Genomic DNA, 18,323 nt, shown 5'->3' on the forward strand with positions numbered 1-18,323 from the left:
TTACTAGTGTTTAGAATGAGAAAATTGATCATTAGAAAGGATTGAAAGAAAGAAAATAGTAAAATAGATGTCAGGAGAGACTATAAAATGTTCTCTGGAACATAAAGAAGCTAAGGGGAAAGGAAGAAATAATAATGTAAAAGAACCTGAAAGGGGTAAATTGAAGGAAATAATCAAGGAAAAAACTGAACAGAGGATTTCAAATGTGCCAAAGAATGGTTATCTGACAGAAGGCAGAAAATTTCAAACAATACTACTAGTATCACCACTGATAAATAAAAGTGTTCTAAAGATCATTCAAAAGCATTTGCAGCAGTGCATACACAGGAAACTATCAGATATTCCAGGTGAAGTCAGAAGAGAATGTGAAATAAAGGCTATCATTTCAGGGATCAGATGCATCTTGGTTGAATGCAAAGAAGACTAGAAAGATGGTTTATTGGCTGAGCAAAAGTATTCAACTTTACATATCACAGATTTTTATAAAACATTGTGAAGAATAGGAATTCCAGAACATTCCAGATACAACCTATACACAGACCAAAAGGTACATTGTTCTTTTTTGTTTGTTTGCTTTTGTTTTTAATTGTTTTGTTAGGGGTTCATACAACTCTTATCACAATCCATACATACATGAATTGTGTAAAGCATATTTGTACATTAATCGCCCTCATTATTCTCAAAACATTTGCTCTCCACTTAAGCCTCTAGCAACAGGTCCTTATTTTGTCTTCTCCCTGCCCACTCCTCCTTCCTTCATGAACTCTTAATAATTTATAAATTATTATTTTGTCATAGCATGGTTTAAAATCAGGAAAGATGTGAGTCAGTGTTGTATCCTTCCACCATAGTTTCTCCATCTTAATGCAAAGCAAACAATCCAAGAAGTTGAGCTGTATGAATAAGCACATACTGTCAGGATTGGAGGAAGACACCTTAACAGCCTTTGACATGAAAATGGCACAATTGTGCATTTGCACCCCAAGAGAACTTGAAACATTGATTGAGGAATATCAAAGGCCAAAGCCTTCCTTCCTCAAAAAGTTGGAAACAAAAATACCATAAGACCCAGGAATCTTTCTACTTAGCAGATATATCAGAAAAACAAGAACCAATATATGGATTAATATGTGCACTCGCATGTTCATGGCAGCAGTATTCCAATAAAGATGGAAACATCTTAAAATCTCATCAAAGGAAGAATGAGTAAAACAACTGTATCACAGACACACAGTGGAATTCTAGGCAAGCTTATAGGATAAGAGTAAATATGCAAAACCCCTCACAATATGAAAGAACCTGGAAGACATTATGCAGAGAAAAAATGATTCAATTTCAAAAGGTCAATTTGTATGAAACTACCATGTTAAAAATTCAAGGAAAGCTATTCACACTAGAGAGAAGGGGAATAGCAGATTACACTTCAACATAAAGAAAACAAAAATCCCCACAAGTGTACCAATAAGCAACCTCAAAGCAAACAGGGAAAAAGATGGAAGTCAAGGATTGCATTTTACTTGGATCCATAATCTATATCCACGGAAGTAGCAGTCATAAATCTAAGAATGTATTGTAAATGTAATGGGAAAATCTGCTGCAAAATATGCCTCTAAAGTATTCAGATGGAAAAATGTCACTTTGAAGACTAAGGTGCACCTGACCAAATGTATATTTTCATTTGCCTCATAGATTTGTGAAAGCCGAATAAGGAAGACTGAAAAAGAATTGATGGCTTTGAAGTATGGTGTTGGTGAAGAATATTAATTACAATATGGACTGCCAAAAGAATGAACAAATCTGTGTTGAAAGAAGTACAGAAAGGGAGGGTGGTGAGACTCTGCCTCAACATCCTTTGAACGTGGTATCATGAGGGACCAGTCCCTGGAGGAAGACATCATGCGTGAGAAAGCAGGTCACTGAAAATGAGGAAGACTCTCAGAGAGACAGCGAAGTCTTCAGCGAAAATGCTGCTAAGATGAGTTCATTAATATTTTTAAAGTGACTCGCTTCTGCAAAGGATTCCACTGTGTTTAAAAAATAAGCAAGCCCAGCAGCATCAAGCCAATTCCTGTGAGGTGAATGTCAGATACACCTCCACGGTGTCAACTTTTTAAAATGATCAGGTCTGACGCCAATAATTCCTTTTCCAATACGCTCGACTTTTATGCTAGTTTGCCAATTCATTGCAATGGGCACACAGAATTCACAGTCAGTACTCAAGACTATGTGATTTATTGGGGACCTTAACAGGTTACAATTCAGCATCAGAAATACTCAGGATCGAGTTCTACAGTCGAGAACACCTCTTCTCAGCTGTGCCCAGATGTATGTGTCACTTTGGTCGGGAGTTCCTGGTGCTGCTGCTCCTGTGGTGTAACAGCTCTCTGTCTCCGAATCTCAACTTCTATCTGGATGGTAGTGAACTCCCCATTTCTGTTTCTGAAATGGCTCAATTCAAACCTAGCTGGAGAACAAAACAAGCCATAACTGTTATGTATCTTATTCAAATTATTAGCAGGCTATCTGATCCCCTTAATGGGCTACAAATTCCTTCCATTTTCACATTCCTACTCAGTCATTGGACCCCTGCTGGTGTAGTAGGGGCCTATGTATTGTACTTATAACCACAAGGTCAGCAGTTTGAACCCACCAGCTGCTCTGTGAGAGGTGATAGGCGGTCTGCTTCTGTAAAGAGTTACTGTCTCAAAAACCCTAAGGAGGAGTTCTACTCTGTCTTCTAAGGTCACTGTAAGTCAGATTTCACTCGACGGCACTGAGTTTACGTTTTGACCCAGTCATTTGGTAGTAATTACAAATAATGACTAGGTGAATCATAAGCGATTCGTTGCACCTCAACGTCTGTTTCAAATACATATCTCCCTCAATGTGAACAACCCAATGAGCTAGTACAAAACAAGCAACACTGCAGCAGTTGCAATTGTACTATGGTATGTTTTAGGAGCCATTTTTCCTTTTTGATGGCCTTATTTCAAGGAAATGTATTTGATACTTTTGCAGAAGACTTATGGTTGTCTTTCAAATCTCACTCGCAAGGGACTCCCTTCTCAAGTAGGACCAAAGCAACATTCCCTCTTTGTAGACTGTGTCTGCCATAAGAATGGCTGGCCTGCCATATGTGGCTGCAGCATTGAGTAAACTGTGAGATGGCGCTAACCTAGGCATTTGGCTCATGAAACTCTGGACCTTTCAGATACTGAAGGAACGACTGTTAAATGTGAAACAAACAACACAATCTGTTGTGTGTGCTCAACAACAACAAAAAGCTGTTAGCCAAGGTTACTAAGAGCATGCCTAAGCAGAAGGGTAAGGGAAGGGGTGTCTTGAAAGCTGTGTGCTCACCAGTGAAATTCAGGAGGCATATGGAATGTCTCTTCTATTCACCAAGGGACAGCTTCCTCAAGAAGGTAGACCTCTCAGGAGCTGAACACTAAAGACTGAAGAGCTCTGGGAACATTCCAGGCATATGGTACGGCTTGAGAAGGAGGCTCAGAGGTGAAAGTAACATTTTGGGGGATTTAAAACAAAAACCGAGAAACATTTTGCCAAACATGTTTTTCCCCTCAGTGTTCAAAGTACAAAAGGAAATGCAATCCATATGGTTTGGATTCATTTATGCTCAATTATGAAGAGCCCCGAGACATTTCCTAACCTCTCAAGTTTTTTAGCTCTTTTTCTCCCTGAAGAACAGGAAGTCTTAATTTTCCTAGCTTAAGGGAACTTTAAAACTAAATGATTTATGTTGGGCTTAAATATGAGAGTTCATGAGTTTAAAGGCAGCCAGACTTCATATATAATCCAATGTCCAAACTGTTGCCAGCAATGTTTGTCTCTACTTAAGAACCCTCAGTGTGATATCTTTCAGATCACTCTGATTTGATTTTTGTCTTTACATAAAGGAGGATATATTTTGAAATAAGAAAATACAGGAGGTTCAGCATTTATAGTCAGGTTACTGATGGCTCCAGCCAAATCGCACATCTAGACAAATTCCCTGCATATGTTACCATAGTCCTGGCTTCTTTCATTTCTAAATTTTACAGGGGAAACTTCGAATATGTTAGTAAACAATCATAGCATTTGGTTTTTTTAAGCCGTATGGAATGACTTTGATCCATGAGAACTCTTCCCCATAGGATTAACTTTGTAGCTGACCTTCCCACTGGCATGCCTCAAGTTTTTCTTTGTTGTTCAATGCTAAGAATTTCCTAAAACATTGAAATACACAGTTAAGTATTGCTGCTAAAGAAAATATGCAGGGCACTATTTTAAGAAGGTAGTTAAGAGGGAAGGATCCGTTAAAGTGGAAAGGGAGATTCTCAGGATGGAACCCCAAAGACAGGCTTCACTTGTTACATATGGTTAGATACTGAGCTTCAGCTCTACCCTTCAACTTGATCTGCAAAGAAATATCCCCAAACCCACTGCCATGTAGTCAATTTCAGTTCATCCTGAACTAGGGTTTCTGATACTAGCAGACATTTTCACCTTTCTTTCCAGGAGCAGGTGGTGAGTTTGAATTGACAACTTTATGCTTAGCAACTCAATGCCTGCTCCAGAAAGCCACCAGGGCTCCTCTATCCAGAGAGATAAAGAGCATTAAAATTTCCTACATTTCTTCTATTGTGTTTCTATATAATCTATAATCAGGCAGGCTAAGCAACCTTGTGCAATTGTGACCAGAAGAAATATGGTGGGCTAGACTACTGTCAGAGCTACATTTCCATGTTCTGCAGTGTCTTATCAGTCATTCCTAGGTTCAAATAAAAAGCTCTATTTTAATCTCAAATTTTAAGACCCTCTGTGGTCTAATTGTTCCAAAACAATTTTTCCCCTTTCCCTCTAAAGCAGCTGGGTCCAACTGTTCTGTCTGGTATCATTCCACCTATTTAAAAACTTGCATGTGGGATACTTAGTTGCAGATCTTCTGGCACCCATATCTTCTCTGTCATAATTATCTGTTATCTGTTAATATTGGCTTAAGCAACTGCTTTCTTGGAATAGTCATAAACCCACCCTCTTGCTGTCACATCTAGTCCAAAGAATTGGAGCTCTAAGAACAGAGTAGGGCTGCTCTACAGGGTTCCCAGGCCTTTAAATCTTTATGAAAGTGAACTGTCACATGCTTCCATCATGAAACATCTGATGAGTTTGAAGAGTCTACTTCTTGATAACAGCTGAATACTAACCACTGCACCTCCAGTGCTCCTTGAAGTCATACGAGTGCTGCTTTTTCTCTGAACCCTGGATTGGGCCAAAGGCAGCAGGGGAGTCTAGTGGTGGGCAGAGAGTGGATGATCCATTTTTAATGAGGGGTAAGTAGATAGATGGCTTTGCACTAAACTAAGTAAATATATAATGTGTGTGATGACTTGATATACAGAAAGCATTGCTATACTACAGTGGCACCGTAGGAATTTCTACTCTGGTAAAAAATCACTGTCCCAGAAGCACAGTTCTACCTGTCCTATGGGGTTGCTATGGGTTGGCATCAACTCAGTGGTGGTAAGTCTGGTTTGGGTTTGGAGTCCCAGGAAGAACCTTGTGAAGTAGAACCTCTCTTTATCTCCAAGTTAGCAAGGAGGAAGTGGAAACAGGGTGATTCAGAGACCGGTTCAAGGTTACATTTTAGTAAAGTAGCTCTGAGAAGCAAGCACAGATTACTGACCCCAAATGAGTAATTGCTTTATTCTGAATTATAAGTGCAATGGTAACTTGTTCCTTTATGTTTTGAGGAATAACAAGAAGAAGAAGTGAAGAATACAGAGCTACTGTACCAAAAAGAAGTCAGTGGTCCTCAACCATTTCAAGGAGGAGCACATGAGCAAGGAACAGTGGTATCGAAGGAAGGAGTCCAGGCTGCAGTGAAGGCGCTGGTCTAAAACAAGGCTCCAGAAATTGAGGGAGAATCCACTGAAACGTTTCAACAAATTGATGACACACTATAAGCACTTACTCATCTAGGCCAGGAAATTTGGAAGACACTGACTTGAACAACTGACTGGAAGAAGTCCATATTTCTACACATTGGAAAGAAAAGTTTGTCCTTATAGAAGTTTTGGAAGAAATATGACCAGAGTGCTTCCTAGAGGCAAGGATTCCTCTGACATATTTTGGACATTTTGTTAGGAGAGACTCATCTCTAAAAAAGACATAAGGTTTGGGAAAGTGGAGGGTTAGTGAAAAAGAGGAAGGCATTCAAGAAGATGGATTGACACAGTAGCTTCAACAAGGGCTCGCAAAAGAACAATTACGAGAATGGGTCAGGAAAAGGCAGTGTTCCTTCTGTTGTACATATGGTCGCTATGGTTCAGAACTGACTTGATGGCACCAAACAACAACAACCAAAGGAAGGTGGACCAACAGAATGCATAAAATTTAAAACAAGGTCATTAATATCTCACACAAGTAAAATTTTGCTTAAGATCATCCAACATCAGTTGCAGCAATACATTGACAGGTTGCTGCCAGAGGTTCAGGCCAGATTCAGATTAAGGAAATTGAATGAGAGAGGTTATTGCTGATATCCAGTGAGGCTTGGCTGAAAGCAGAGAATATCAGGGGGAAAATGTTTACTTGTATCTTATGGACTATGCAAAGGCATTCAACTGTATAGACCATAACATACTCTGTATAACTTTAAGATGCATGGGAATTTCAGAACACTTCATTGTGCTCATGCAGAACTTGTGCGTGGATCAAGAGGCAGTTGTGTGAACATAACAAGTGAATCCTGCATGGTTTAAAATCAGGAAAGGTGTGTGTCAGGGTCATGTTCTCTCATCATATGTATTCAATGTGTATGCTGAGCAAATTATCAGAATACCTGGCTTGTATGAAGAAAATGCAATATCAGGATTGGAAGAAAACTTATTAACAACCTGAGATATGCAGATGACACAAACTTGCTTGGTGAAAGTGAGGAGGACTTGAAGCATTAGCTGATGAAGACCAAGGATTGTAGCCTTCAGTATGAATCACAATTCAATGTCCAGAAGCTCAAAAGCATCACAACTGGATCCATAGGTAACATCATGACAGAAGGAGAAAAGTTTGAAATGATCAAGGATTTCGTCTTGCTTGGATCCACAATTGATACTCATGGAAGTTGCAGTCAAGAGAGCAAATGAAGCATTGCCGTGGGTAAATCTGCTGCGCAAGATCTTTTCAGACTCGTACAAAGCATGGAGGTTACTTTAAAGAGTACGGAGCACCTGACCCAAGCCATAGTATTTTCATTTGCTTCATCTGCATGCGAAAGTTGGACATTGAATAAGGAAGACCTAAAAATAATTGATGCATTTGAACTGTGGTGTGGGAGCAGAATATTGAAAGTCCAAAGAATATCAAAGGTACTGCCAAAAACAAACAAATCTTTCTTGGATGAAATACAGTCAGAATACTCCTTTGAAGCAAGGATGGCAAGACTTTGTCTCACGAACTTTGGGCGTGTTATCGGGAGAGATCAGTCCCTGGAAAAGGACACAGTAGCTGGCGAAGTAACAGAGCAGTGGGAAAGGAAGGCCCTTGACAAAATGCATGGACACAGTGGTTGCAACAATGGGTTCAAGCAGAAAGCAATTGTGGTGCCGGACTTGGCAGTGTCATCCATGGAGTATGTCAGAACTGACTCGATGTTACCTAACAGCAACCAGATGAATTGGAATCAACTAAATGACTGCATGTTTTGGTGGAAGGGGGTTAGGGAGTAGTGGGGAAATGAAGCCAAAGATCTAAACAGGAGGAAGAAAATCAGTAAGTCCTTTTTTTTTCCTTTCAGCCTAGCAAAAGAGTTAGACATCTTTCTTAGGACACAGTAAGCCATTAAAGGAATTTAAACAGGGGTGAGAGATGATCATATTTGATTTTCAGTTGGATCATTGTGGTTTCCATGTTAAGAAAGGATTGGAAACAACTGAAGTCTTTAACTAGGGAAATGTAGGTATGAGGTGGAGGTGATTTAGTCACTAGCAGTGATCACATCAAAAGCATAAAGCAAAGGCTTCTCATCCTATCAGAAAGACAGAAACGTTCCTTCTTAGGATGGAAACCAGCAAAGTCTCAAAGCCCTCACTGTGGATGTGAATAAAATCATGTCCATTTTTTCTAGTCCTCCCTCGGGAAACAGAACAGCTAGGCGACTAGGTCTCCAGCCTTTCGGTTTTCTCACACATGATTGCGAGTGTATCTCTCCCCGTAAGTACACACACTGCAACTTACAGAACTCCAAAGAACAACAAGATGGGATCAAAGTGGCGTTGGCTCTCACTTGACTTTTGGCATCACCCAAGCCATTGTGCTCAGTGCCTCACATTTTAATACGAGCTCAAGGAGCAGACTCTTTCACATTCTTTCCTCGGGGAGCTCCTTTCATTTGCCTACTACTTACGTCAATCGAATGAAGAATGCAGCAGAATGAATCAACCCAACAGTATGTCCTGCACTCCTCCTAGGTGTCCTGCCCTGCATTTGTACTCTCAGAGATAAAGGTTCGATGAGGGCGTGGGTGGATAGCAAAAGGAGCGTGAGACAGACACCCTGCCTTCAAGAAGCTCGAGATCTAGTTGGGAAGCCATACCTGCAATGCACCCAGTACCCTCTGACAAGGTAGTACTCGATTCTTTGACATAAATTAGCAGTGTACTTAAGAACGCAGGGAAGGTTGAGCTCTGTGTGGGCTGACAAAGTCACCCAGGAGAAACAGGGTGTGTATGGAATTTGATGAGTCTTCAACTGACAGAGTAGAAAGGGAAGTTCTTTCTGGCAAGGGTGGTGATGGAATAGAGATGGGGACATGTCCATGTAGGGGTAGGGGACACAGTAACAAAACAACAAAAAAAATGAGCATTTTCACAAAAGCACCTTCATGACCAAAAGACCAAATCAAGTTAGGGCAGGCAAAAGGATCCTTGGCATCTATATTTTCATTTCAGAAGGGACAGGACAACCTTCAGAGTAAGGAACCATCAAAGGATGTCTTACCACATTTTTCAAAACAGATTCTGTGGTGCCTTTTACTAACATTAGTGTTGGGGGGAAATAAAGAATGCCTTGAAAGGAATGCAAAATCGGGAAGTCAAGAAAGAACAAAGAAGTTGGACTTGTATACTGGTGATGATTGCATGATAAAATAGATGAATGTTATCAGATTGTATAAATTAAAAATGTTTATGTGGCAACTGTGAATCATATACTAAAGAGTACGTCAAAAAATATTGCTACCAAAAATCACATATACCTTTCTTAAGCTAAAGTATGAATATGAGAAGCTAGTGTTTCCTGACGTGTCTTTCATCTATGTCTATATGCTTCTCCCTCAAAAAATACAGTGGTCTTTAATTTATTCCATGTCAAAATAGCAGTATGTTCATCCCCATGGGACTTATATCAAGTTACTTTTTAATATTATTTTAGTATGGGGAACAAAAAACGGTACAATAAGGGGAATAGAGTGGTTGGGATGTAGACTTAGCTCGATGGCAGTGAATTTCATTTTTTTGTGGTTTCCTTCTTTTTGTCTTCCATTTTCTATTTGATGTAGAAATCTATTATATTTCAGGAAATGTTTGCTCTTTTTCTATAAAATGAATACTCTGCTTTTCTAACTTTTATGAATGAGATGAGATTTTGCATTTGAAATACCATAATCATGGTGTTAAACAATTTATCTAACACCCCCCCCCCCCAATAGTTTGCCCTGACCCCGGATCCTTTCCCCCTCTCTTCTTCCTCTTGTAAAATACTATCATTCCCTTCAGCCAGGGTAACACCTCTCTCCCCTCTAGCGTAGTTCTGCCCTTTCCCTCTCACCACTGGGAACCAGCAAAGTCGGTTTCATTTGTTATAAAAATCTTCGTCTCCTATTGCTTCTCGGCCTTTTGGCTAAGATCAAGTGTAGTAAATCTTCGTCTCCATTTATTCAATGATAAAAGTGGTCTCACCCAATATTTGTCCTTCTGTGATTGACTAAATTAATTCAGCATTTGTTCTCCACATCGGTACGTGTCATGAGATGTTTCACAGTTTCATCTTTATTCGTTAATGATTTGGAGCACCCCAGGGATGTGTTCTAAGACTTTATTCATCCAGTCTTCCACTGATTGGCCTTTAGGTTATTTCCATCTTCTTGCTATTGTGACTATGTGTACATCTATCTGTTCGTTCTGTGGTTCGTTCCTTCATTGCTGTTTTTATCTAGGAAAGGGATTGCTGAATCATGTGGTATTTCTATTACCGGTTGTTTGAGGAAGCGCCACTCTGCTTTCCACAGTGACTGCACAGGTTTCCAGCCCCATCAGCAATGTATGAGGGTTCCAGTATCTCAGAACCATCTCCAGCATTTATTTTCATTTTTAAAAATTTGCTGTCCTTATCCAAGTTAGGTAGTATTCCACTGTTGTTTTCATTTATAACTCTCCTTTGGCTAATGATCACAAGCATTTCTTCATGTTTGGTAGCCATATGGATATTCGCCAACTGTATAGTCATGACATCTGCTCATTTTTGATTGGGTTATTCATCTTTTCTTTGTTGAGTTGTTGCAGTTTTCTATAGATTTTAGCGGTCATTCCATTGTCCAATATATACTTGCCAAAATTTTTTTTAGAAGATCCTAGTAATCAATTTCGTTTTCTACTGTGTTTGTTTTTTGTTATGCTTGATAATATGGTTACACCTTTGAGTTTGGTTCTGTTTTCTGATTAATGATCTTTGTAGGCTAGGGTTTGCTTTAGATCCTTAATTAATCTCGAGTTCATTTTAAAATATGGAGTGAAATGTGAATCCTGTTTTATTCTTTGGCAAATGGAAATGTAATGTTGCCAATACTACTTGTTGAAGAAATTATTTCTTCCCCATTTAATGTGTTTCGACCCTTTGTCAAAGATCAGTTTTCTGTACCTCTGTACCTGGATGAAACTATTTCTGGGGACCCCATTCTGTTCCATCGGTCTATGTATCTCTCCTTTTACCAGTACAAGGAAGTGTTGACTGTCCTGGCTGTGAAGAAGGTTTTGAAGTTGGAAAGTGAGAGGTCTCCTGTTTTGTTGTTTCTATTTCTGTAGTACTTGGCTTATCCTGGATCTTTTCCTTTCTATATAAAGTTGGTGATTGGTTTTCCATTTCTTTAAAGAATGATACTGGGATCTGAACTGGGATTGTATTATATTTATAGATTGTTTTGAGTAGTATTGACATTTACTCAAAATTAAGTCTTCTTATCCATGAATGTGGAACATTCTTCCATTTATGCAAGCCTCTTTTGTTTTTTCTAGTAGTGTTTTGTTTCTTTAGACAACTTTTTTTTGACTGCTTAGGTTTATTGCTAAGTATTTCTTTTTTGTGTGGTTATTATAATTGATACTTTTATATTCTTTGGAGATCTCTTCCTCAATATACAGAAATTTGATTGATTTTTGTATGTTGATCTTGTAACCTGTCACATTAATGAATCTTTCAATTATTTCTAACAATTTTCTTGTCAAGTAATTGGAGTATTCTATATATAGAATCATATCATCTGCTAAAAGACAAGAGTTTTACTTATATTTTGCCAATTTTTATGCCTTTACTTTCTTTTTGTTGTCTTATAGCTCTGGTTAAGACTTCTGGTACAATATTGAATAAGAATAGTAATAAATGACATGTCTGACAAGTTCCTATTTTCCAGGGAAATACTTCCAGTTTCTCTCTGTTGAGCGAAATTTTGGTTTTTGATTTTTTATATATGGTTTTATTATGATAAGTGACTTCCCTTCTATTCCTATTTGGCTAAGTGTTTATATTGGGGATTAATGGGTATTAGATTTTGTTAAATACCTTTCCTGAAGTGATTTATATGATTATGTAGTTCTTATCCTTTGATTAATTTATATTGTGGATTATGTTGATTATTTTTCTAATGTTGAACCATCCTTCCATGCCTGGTATGCATCCCAGTTGATCAGGGTGTTTCATTTTTTTGTATTTTATTGTATTCCGTTCACTCAGATTTTGTTGAGAATTTTTGCATCTATTTTTATTAGGGCAATTCATCTGAAATTTTCTATTCTGATAATCTCGTTGCCTACTTTGCGTATATGGGTTATAAACACTCAATAAAATAAGTTCAGATCTTTACCCTCCTTTTCTATACAGTGAGATATTTTGTGTTGAATTATTGTCAATTTTTCTCTGTATGCTTGGTAGACTTCCTCCGTGAATTCATATGGTCCTGGGCTTTTTATGGTTAGGGTTTTTAAAATGAAGATCTATTTCTACTTTTGTTATGGATCGATTGCAGTTTACTACATCAGTCTGGATTAATTTTGATAGGTAGTGTGTTTCTAGAAATTTGTTCCTTTCCCCGAGATTTTCAATTATATTGGAGTACAGTCTTTCATAGTATAATGTTATTATTATGTTTCTGCTGTCCAATTAATTTATTTCTTCCGGTGGCTGAAGGTTTATTTGTTGTTTTTGTTCTAGTTATTGAAGATGTTGAGTTAGTATATTCATTTTGGTTATCTTATTTTGTGATGTATGTGTGTATTATCAGAAAATTGCCCCCTGAGTATTATTTTTAATCTCTACCAAATATTTTAATATGTTGTATTTTCATTCTTACTTGTTTCGAGGAATTTTTCAGTTTCATTTCTTACTTCTTCAATATTTCAGTACTTTTTAAGCAGGTCTTTTCCAGTTTCCATGTGATCTGAAAAATGGTTTGTAATATTTTCATGTTCTTAAATTTATTGTGGCCTAACTTATGGTCTTATATATTTTATTGTTATTGGGTGGAATATTCTCAGGAAGTCAAGTTCTTTAGGTCTTCTGTGCTTTATTGAGTTTCTTTCCTAATTCTGTCTTCCCATGAGAGTGTTGTCAATATCCTTCTATTATTGTAGTATAGTCTATTTCTTTATGCAACTCTATCAGAGTTAATTACTATATTTTGAGAATCTTTCACTGAGTGCATAAATCTTTGTTATGATTTTCTTCTTGTTCAATTTTACCTTTAATCATTATGTAATGCTCACCCTTTTCACTCCAATAGATTTTTGCCTTAAAGTCTATTTTATCACAGATTAGTACTTCCACTCTTGCTTTAAAAAAATCATTTTATTGGGGGCTCATACAGCTCTTATCACAATCTATACATACATCCACTTTGTCAAGTGCATTTGTACATTTGTTGCCATCATCATTTTCAAAACATTTCTTTTCTACTTGAGCCCTTGGTATCAGGTCTTCACTTTTTTCCTCCCTTCCCCCTCCCTCTCTCCCTCATGATCCCTTGATAATTTATAAATTGTTTTTATTTTTTTCATGTCTTACACTGTCTGAAGTCTCCCTTTACCTACTTTTCTGTTGTCCATCTCCCAGGGACGGGGGTATACATAGATCATTGTGATTCGTTCTCCCTTTCTTCCCCACCTTCCCCTTCCCCTCCTGGTATTGCTACTTTCATTATTGGTCCTGAAGGGTTTTTCTGTCCTAGATTCCCTGTTTCCAGCTCTTATCTGTACCCGTGTATATGCTCTGGTCTAGCTGGATTTGTAAGGTGGAATTGGGATCACGATAGTGGGGAAGGGGAAGCATTAAAAAACTAGAGGAAAGTTGTATGTTTCATTGGTGCTATACTGAACCTTGAATGGCTCTTCTCTTCCTTGTGACCCTTCTGTAAGCGGATGTCCAATTGTCTACAGATGGACTTTATGTCTCCACTCCACCTTCCCCCTCATTTACATCAATATGATTTTTTGTTCTGGGTCTTTGAAGCCTGATACCTGATGCCATCAACACCTCATAATCACACAGGCTGGTGTGCTTCTTCCATATGGACATTGTTGCTTCTCAGCTAGAAGGCCCGTTGTTTATCTTCAAGCCTTTAAGACCCCAGATGCTATATCTTTTGATAGCCCGGCACCATCAGCTTTCTTCACCACATTTGCTATGCCCCCATTTTGTCTTCAGCGATCATGGATGAGCATCACAGAATGCAAGGTTATTAGAACAAAGTGTTCTTGCATTGAGGGAGTGCTTAAGTAGAGGCCCAATGTCCATGTGCTACCTTGATACTTAACATATAAATATTTGTACATTGATCTATTTCCCTATCATTATATGCAAACATATTTACCGATGTACATGTCTGTATCTAGACCTCTATAAGTGACCATTTGCTTCTTAGTTCTTTCCTCTATTTCCTTTTACTTTCCTCTTGTCCCCACAATCAAGTTCACCCTTCATTCGGGTTTCAGTAATTCCTCTTGGTTACATTGCCCTTGTTCAAGCCCTACCAGGCATCCTATGCCCTCCTCACCATCGATTTTAGATCATTTGTTGCCCCCTTGTGCCTGGGTTTGTTATCACCACTTCCTTTTCTCATCTCCCCTCTCCCATGTCCGCCCAGTAGATGTAGGTCCCATTGTTTTCTCCTCTGGATTGTTTATCCCGCCTATGTTATCTACATAGACATGCAGAGACAATAATAATCACAAAAAACAAGGCAGAGCAAAACTAACCAATAAAAGAAAACCAAAATCCCAAACAACAACAAAAAAACAATGACAAAAAGAAAAGAAAAACCTATAAATAGTTCCAGGTCTGTTTGTTGACCTTTAGGAAATTACTGCTTTTTTACTGTCATTCGCTTGATATGCTTTTTTCCCCTCATACTTTGATTTTTGTTTATTTTTTTCTTTGTGACTTAAGGTGTGTTTTTTGCAAACAGCATATTGGTAGGTCTTATTGTCCTATGTAGTCTGCAACTTTCTTTCTCAACTCACACTTTTAATCACTTACATTCACTCTTGTTATTGATTTCTATGAATTTATTGCTATCTTTTTGCTGTATGTTTTTTATGTATTCTTATTGGCTTTTGGTTCCTCATAAATTTCCATGCTGATTCCGTTTGTTTTGCTGGGTTTTTTATTTCTTAATATATTTTGTGATTTTCCTTTTTTTATTTTGATAAGGTTTTTCTATCTTATTTAAGGTTACCTTGTTATTTATTAATGTGTTCTCAGGTTTAAGACAGTGAACTACATGAGTTTTTCTCCATTCAAATGTTCTGTATCTACAGGATTTCCTCTATTACCTTGTAATTGTCTTCATCACAGAATTATACCCCTTGTTTCCTAATGAGTTACTCTGTGTAAACTAGACAAACAAATCCACAGAAACTCATATATGTATAAGAGAGAGTTTTAGATATAGGGTAAGTGTACATTAAGAAAGCATCCTAACCCAGTCCAGTTCAAGCCCATAAGTCCGACTAAGCCCAGATGTCCAACACCAATCTACAAAGTCCTCCTCAAACTCAAAAAACTCACACAATGAAGCTGAATGCCGGAGCATCACAGGCCAGCGGGTAGAAAGTCTTTGAATCCAGTGGCGGTGTAAGCATGTCAGCGCTGGCAGGAGTGTCCCTGTGGCTTCTCCGGCACCCAGGGCTGTATCAGCTATGGCCATGTGGCTTCTCCTCAGGGATATCTCGCAGGAAGTGAGTCTTGCCAGCCAAGGCAGCCGCACACTGGTCCAACCATCAGAGAACAAGAGACCAGAGAACCAGAAGGGTGAGGCTCACTGAGCCATTTATCTCTCTGCCCTTCAATTAATCCCACATGTGTTTATCTGCCAGGTTGGCACAATAAACCTTAACGGTCTCACCTAATGAAATGAAAAATCTTTTTAAAACACATTTTTGGGGGAATTCAGTGGAGGTTTACAGAGTAGATCAGTTTCCCATTCAATAATTCATACCTTTTTTGTTTCATTGTATTGATTACAAACCCCACAATGTAGGATCATTATTTTTACTTCTTCCCTGTTTTCCTGTATTCATGCTTCCTTTCTTCCCTTCAACACTCTGTCCGCGTGCAAATGCTGCCCTTTTTATCACAAGTGCTTGATTATTCTAAGGTGTTCTTACCTCCCTCATAGAGATCTGTTATTGTTTATCTGAAAATTGATCCATGAGTAAGAGTACATGTCCAGAACTGAAGCATGTTCTACAGGTCACTACCCCACCAATTCGTCTGGTCTTCGTCGTGATTTTCAGCTTTCCCCCACTTTTCTCTGGCACTCTCTCCAGGACCTGTAAATGTTATCTGTTTCAGAGCACTTAATATTAGGTAGCTAGCCAATATCCAGTTCTTCTGATATCAAGGTCCTGGAGACTGATCTTCACATGGTTTTTGGACTCATTGTTTCCATGTCTATTCTGTTTTCTTCATTTTGAAATGAGCAACATTATAGAATAATTATTCATATTTGATGTAACTGATGCATAAAACTTTCTAGGAAATCATAAAATGAGAACTGGTATCTTTTAGAAAAATAAGCAGAACAAGAACAATGTCAAGATCTGGGGAGTCATTTCATAAGACCTGCATGCATTGTTCTGTCGGCATGCTTTCAGAAAAGTACTTCAGGAGACTAGTAATGTGGCCTAGAGTTTACATTGCACTGCTCTTGGGTGGAGCATTCTGAATATGTCTGTCAAGAAGCATATGTCTAGCAAGAAGTATTGGTTGAGGCATCAAAGAACAAAAAATCATATCATTGACTGCACACCTCCATGATAGGATCGCTGAAGACAAATGGGTGCATAAGCAAATGTGGTGAAGAAAGCTGATGGTGCCCGGCTATCAAAAGAGATAGTGGCTGGGGTCTTAAAGGCTTGAAGGTGAACAAGCGGCCATCTAGCTCAGAAGCAAATAAGCCCACATGGAAGAAGCACACCGGCCAGTGCGATCACGAGGTGCCCAAGGGACCAGGTATAAGGCATCATGCTAAAAAAAAAAAAGATATAAGTGTTTGTATGTATGTGTATATATGTGTATATGTATGTATGTATATGTATATATATATATCATATTAAATGAAGGGGGAAGTGCAGAGTGGAGACCCAAGGCCCAAGTGTCGACCAATGGAGATCCCCTCATAGAGGGGTTTAGGAGAGGAGATGGGTTAATTAGGGTGTGAGGTAGTATCGATGAAGAACACAGCTTTCCCCCGGATCCTGGATGCTTCCTCCCCCCAACTACCATGATCCGAATTCTACCTTGCAGGGCTGGATAGGACAGAGGCTGTACACTGGTGCATATGAGGGTTGGAGGTACATGGAATCCAGGGTGGATGATACCTTCAGGACCAAGGGTGTGAGGGACGATGCTGGGAGAGTGGAGGGTGAGTGGGTTGGAAAGGGGGAACTGATTACAGGGATCCACATGTGACCTCTTCCCTGGGAGAGGGACAGCAGAGAAGGGGGGAAGGGAGACTCCGGATAGGGCAAGATATGACAAAACAACGATGTATAAATTACCAAGGGCATATGAGGGAGGGGGGAAGGGGGAGGGAGGAGGGGGAAAAAAAGAGGACCTGATGCAAGGGGCTTAAGTGGAGAGCAAATGCCTTGAGAATGATTGGGGCAGGGAATGTATGGATGTGCTTTATACAATTGATGTATGTATATGTATGGATTGTGGTAAGAGTTGTATGAGTCCCTAATAAAATGTAAAAGAAGAAAAGAGAAAAAAATGATTAGGGCAAAGACTGTATAGATGTGCTTTATACAATTGATGTATGTATATATATGAACTGTGAAAAGAATTGTATGAGCCCCAATAAATTGTTAAAAAAAAAAAAAAGAAGTATTGGTTGTGATGAAGTGGTATTCTAGGAAAGAATAAAAGTTTGAAGAGCAAAGTAGGTCTTGGAATAATTAGCATAGGCTTTATAAAATGATTGCTTAATTTTTCTTTCTTGGAAGTTCTGAAGCTCTATATTTCTAATAAAATGATCTGAAAATATTTGGGGATTTAGCTTTGACATAATCTTAATATTTCATGTTTCTAACCCTGGTAGCATAGTGGTAATGTTTTGGGCTGCAAAATGCAAGGTCATCAGTTTGAAACCACCAGCTGCTTCATGGGAGAAAAATGAGGCTTCTGCTCCCATAAAGAGTCACAATCTCAGAAATACAAAAGAGCAGTTCTACTCTTTCCTATGGCTCGATGGCAAACAATCTATAACAACAACAGCAAAAAGACTCTAAAGTTGCTTGCAAATAAATATGAGATTTTCTACATGAATTTATTTTTTTTATTTGCATGGTCACATTGTTTATGGTTTTATAGACTAATATTTTAATATCCAAAGAGTTTTTCATGAGAAATATTATGAGAATTATCAGTCTATCTCAAATTTTATTGTCTTTTTAACTTTTGGTTGAAGTTGTAAAAAAATGGATTACTAGTCAAAAGAGACTCATGGAAACTTTAGTCACTCTTCAGGTCTAGAACTGAACTATTTCTATTTC

General features: G+C 38.4%; 1 non-coding gene across 1 annotated transcript; it reads left to right on the forward strand.

The window, feature by feature from the left end:
* The first annotated feature begins 9,880 nt into the window (after positions 1–9,880).
* On the forward strand, positions 9,881–10,078 carry LOC142435163 (U2 spliceosomal RNA). Its single transcript, XR_012781281.1, has one exon. It is a non-coding gene; the product is annotated as a U2 spliceosomal RNA (small nuclear RNA).
* The last annotated feature ends 8,245 nt before the right edge of the window (positions 10,079–18,323 follow it).

This window comes from Tenrec ecaudatus, chromosome X, assembly GCF_050624435.1.
Source record: "Tenrec ecaudatus isolate mTenEca1 chromosome X, mTenEca1.hap1, whole genome shotgun sequence".
NCBI classification, from domain to species: domain Eukaryota; kingdom Metazoa; phylum Chordata; class Mammalia; order Afrosoricida; family Tenrecidae; genus Tenrec; species Tenrec ecaudatus.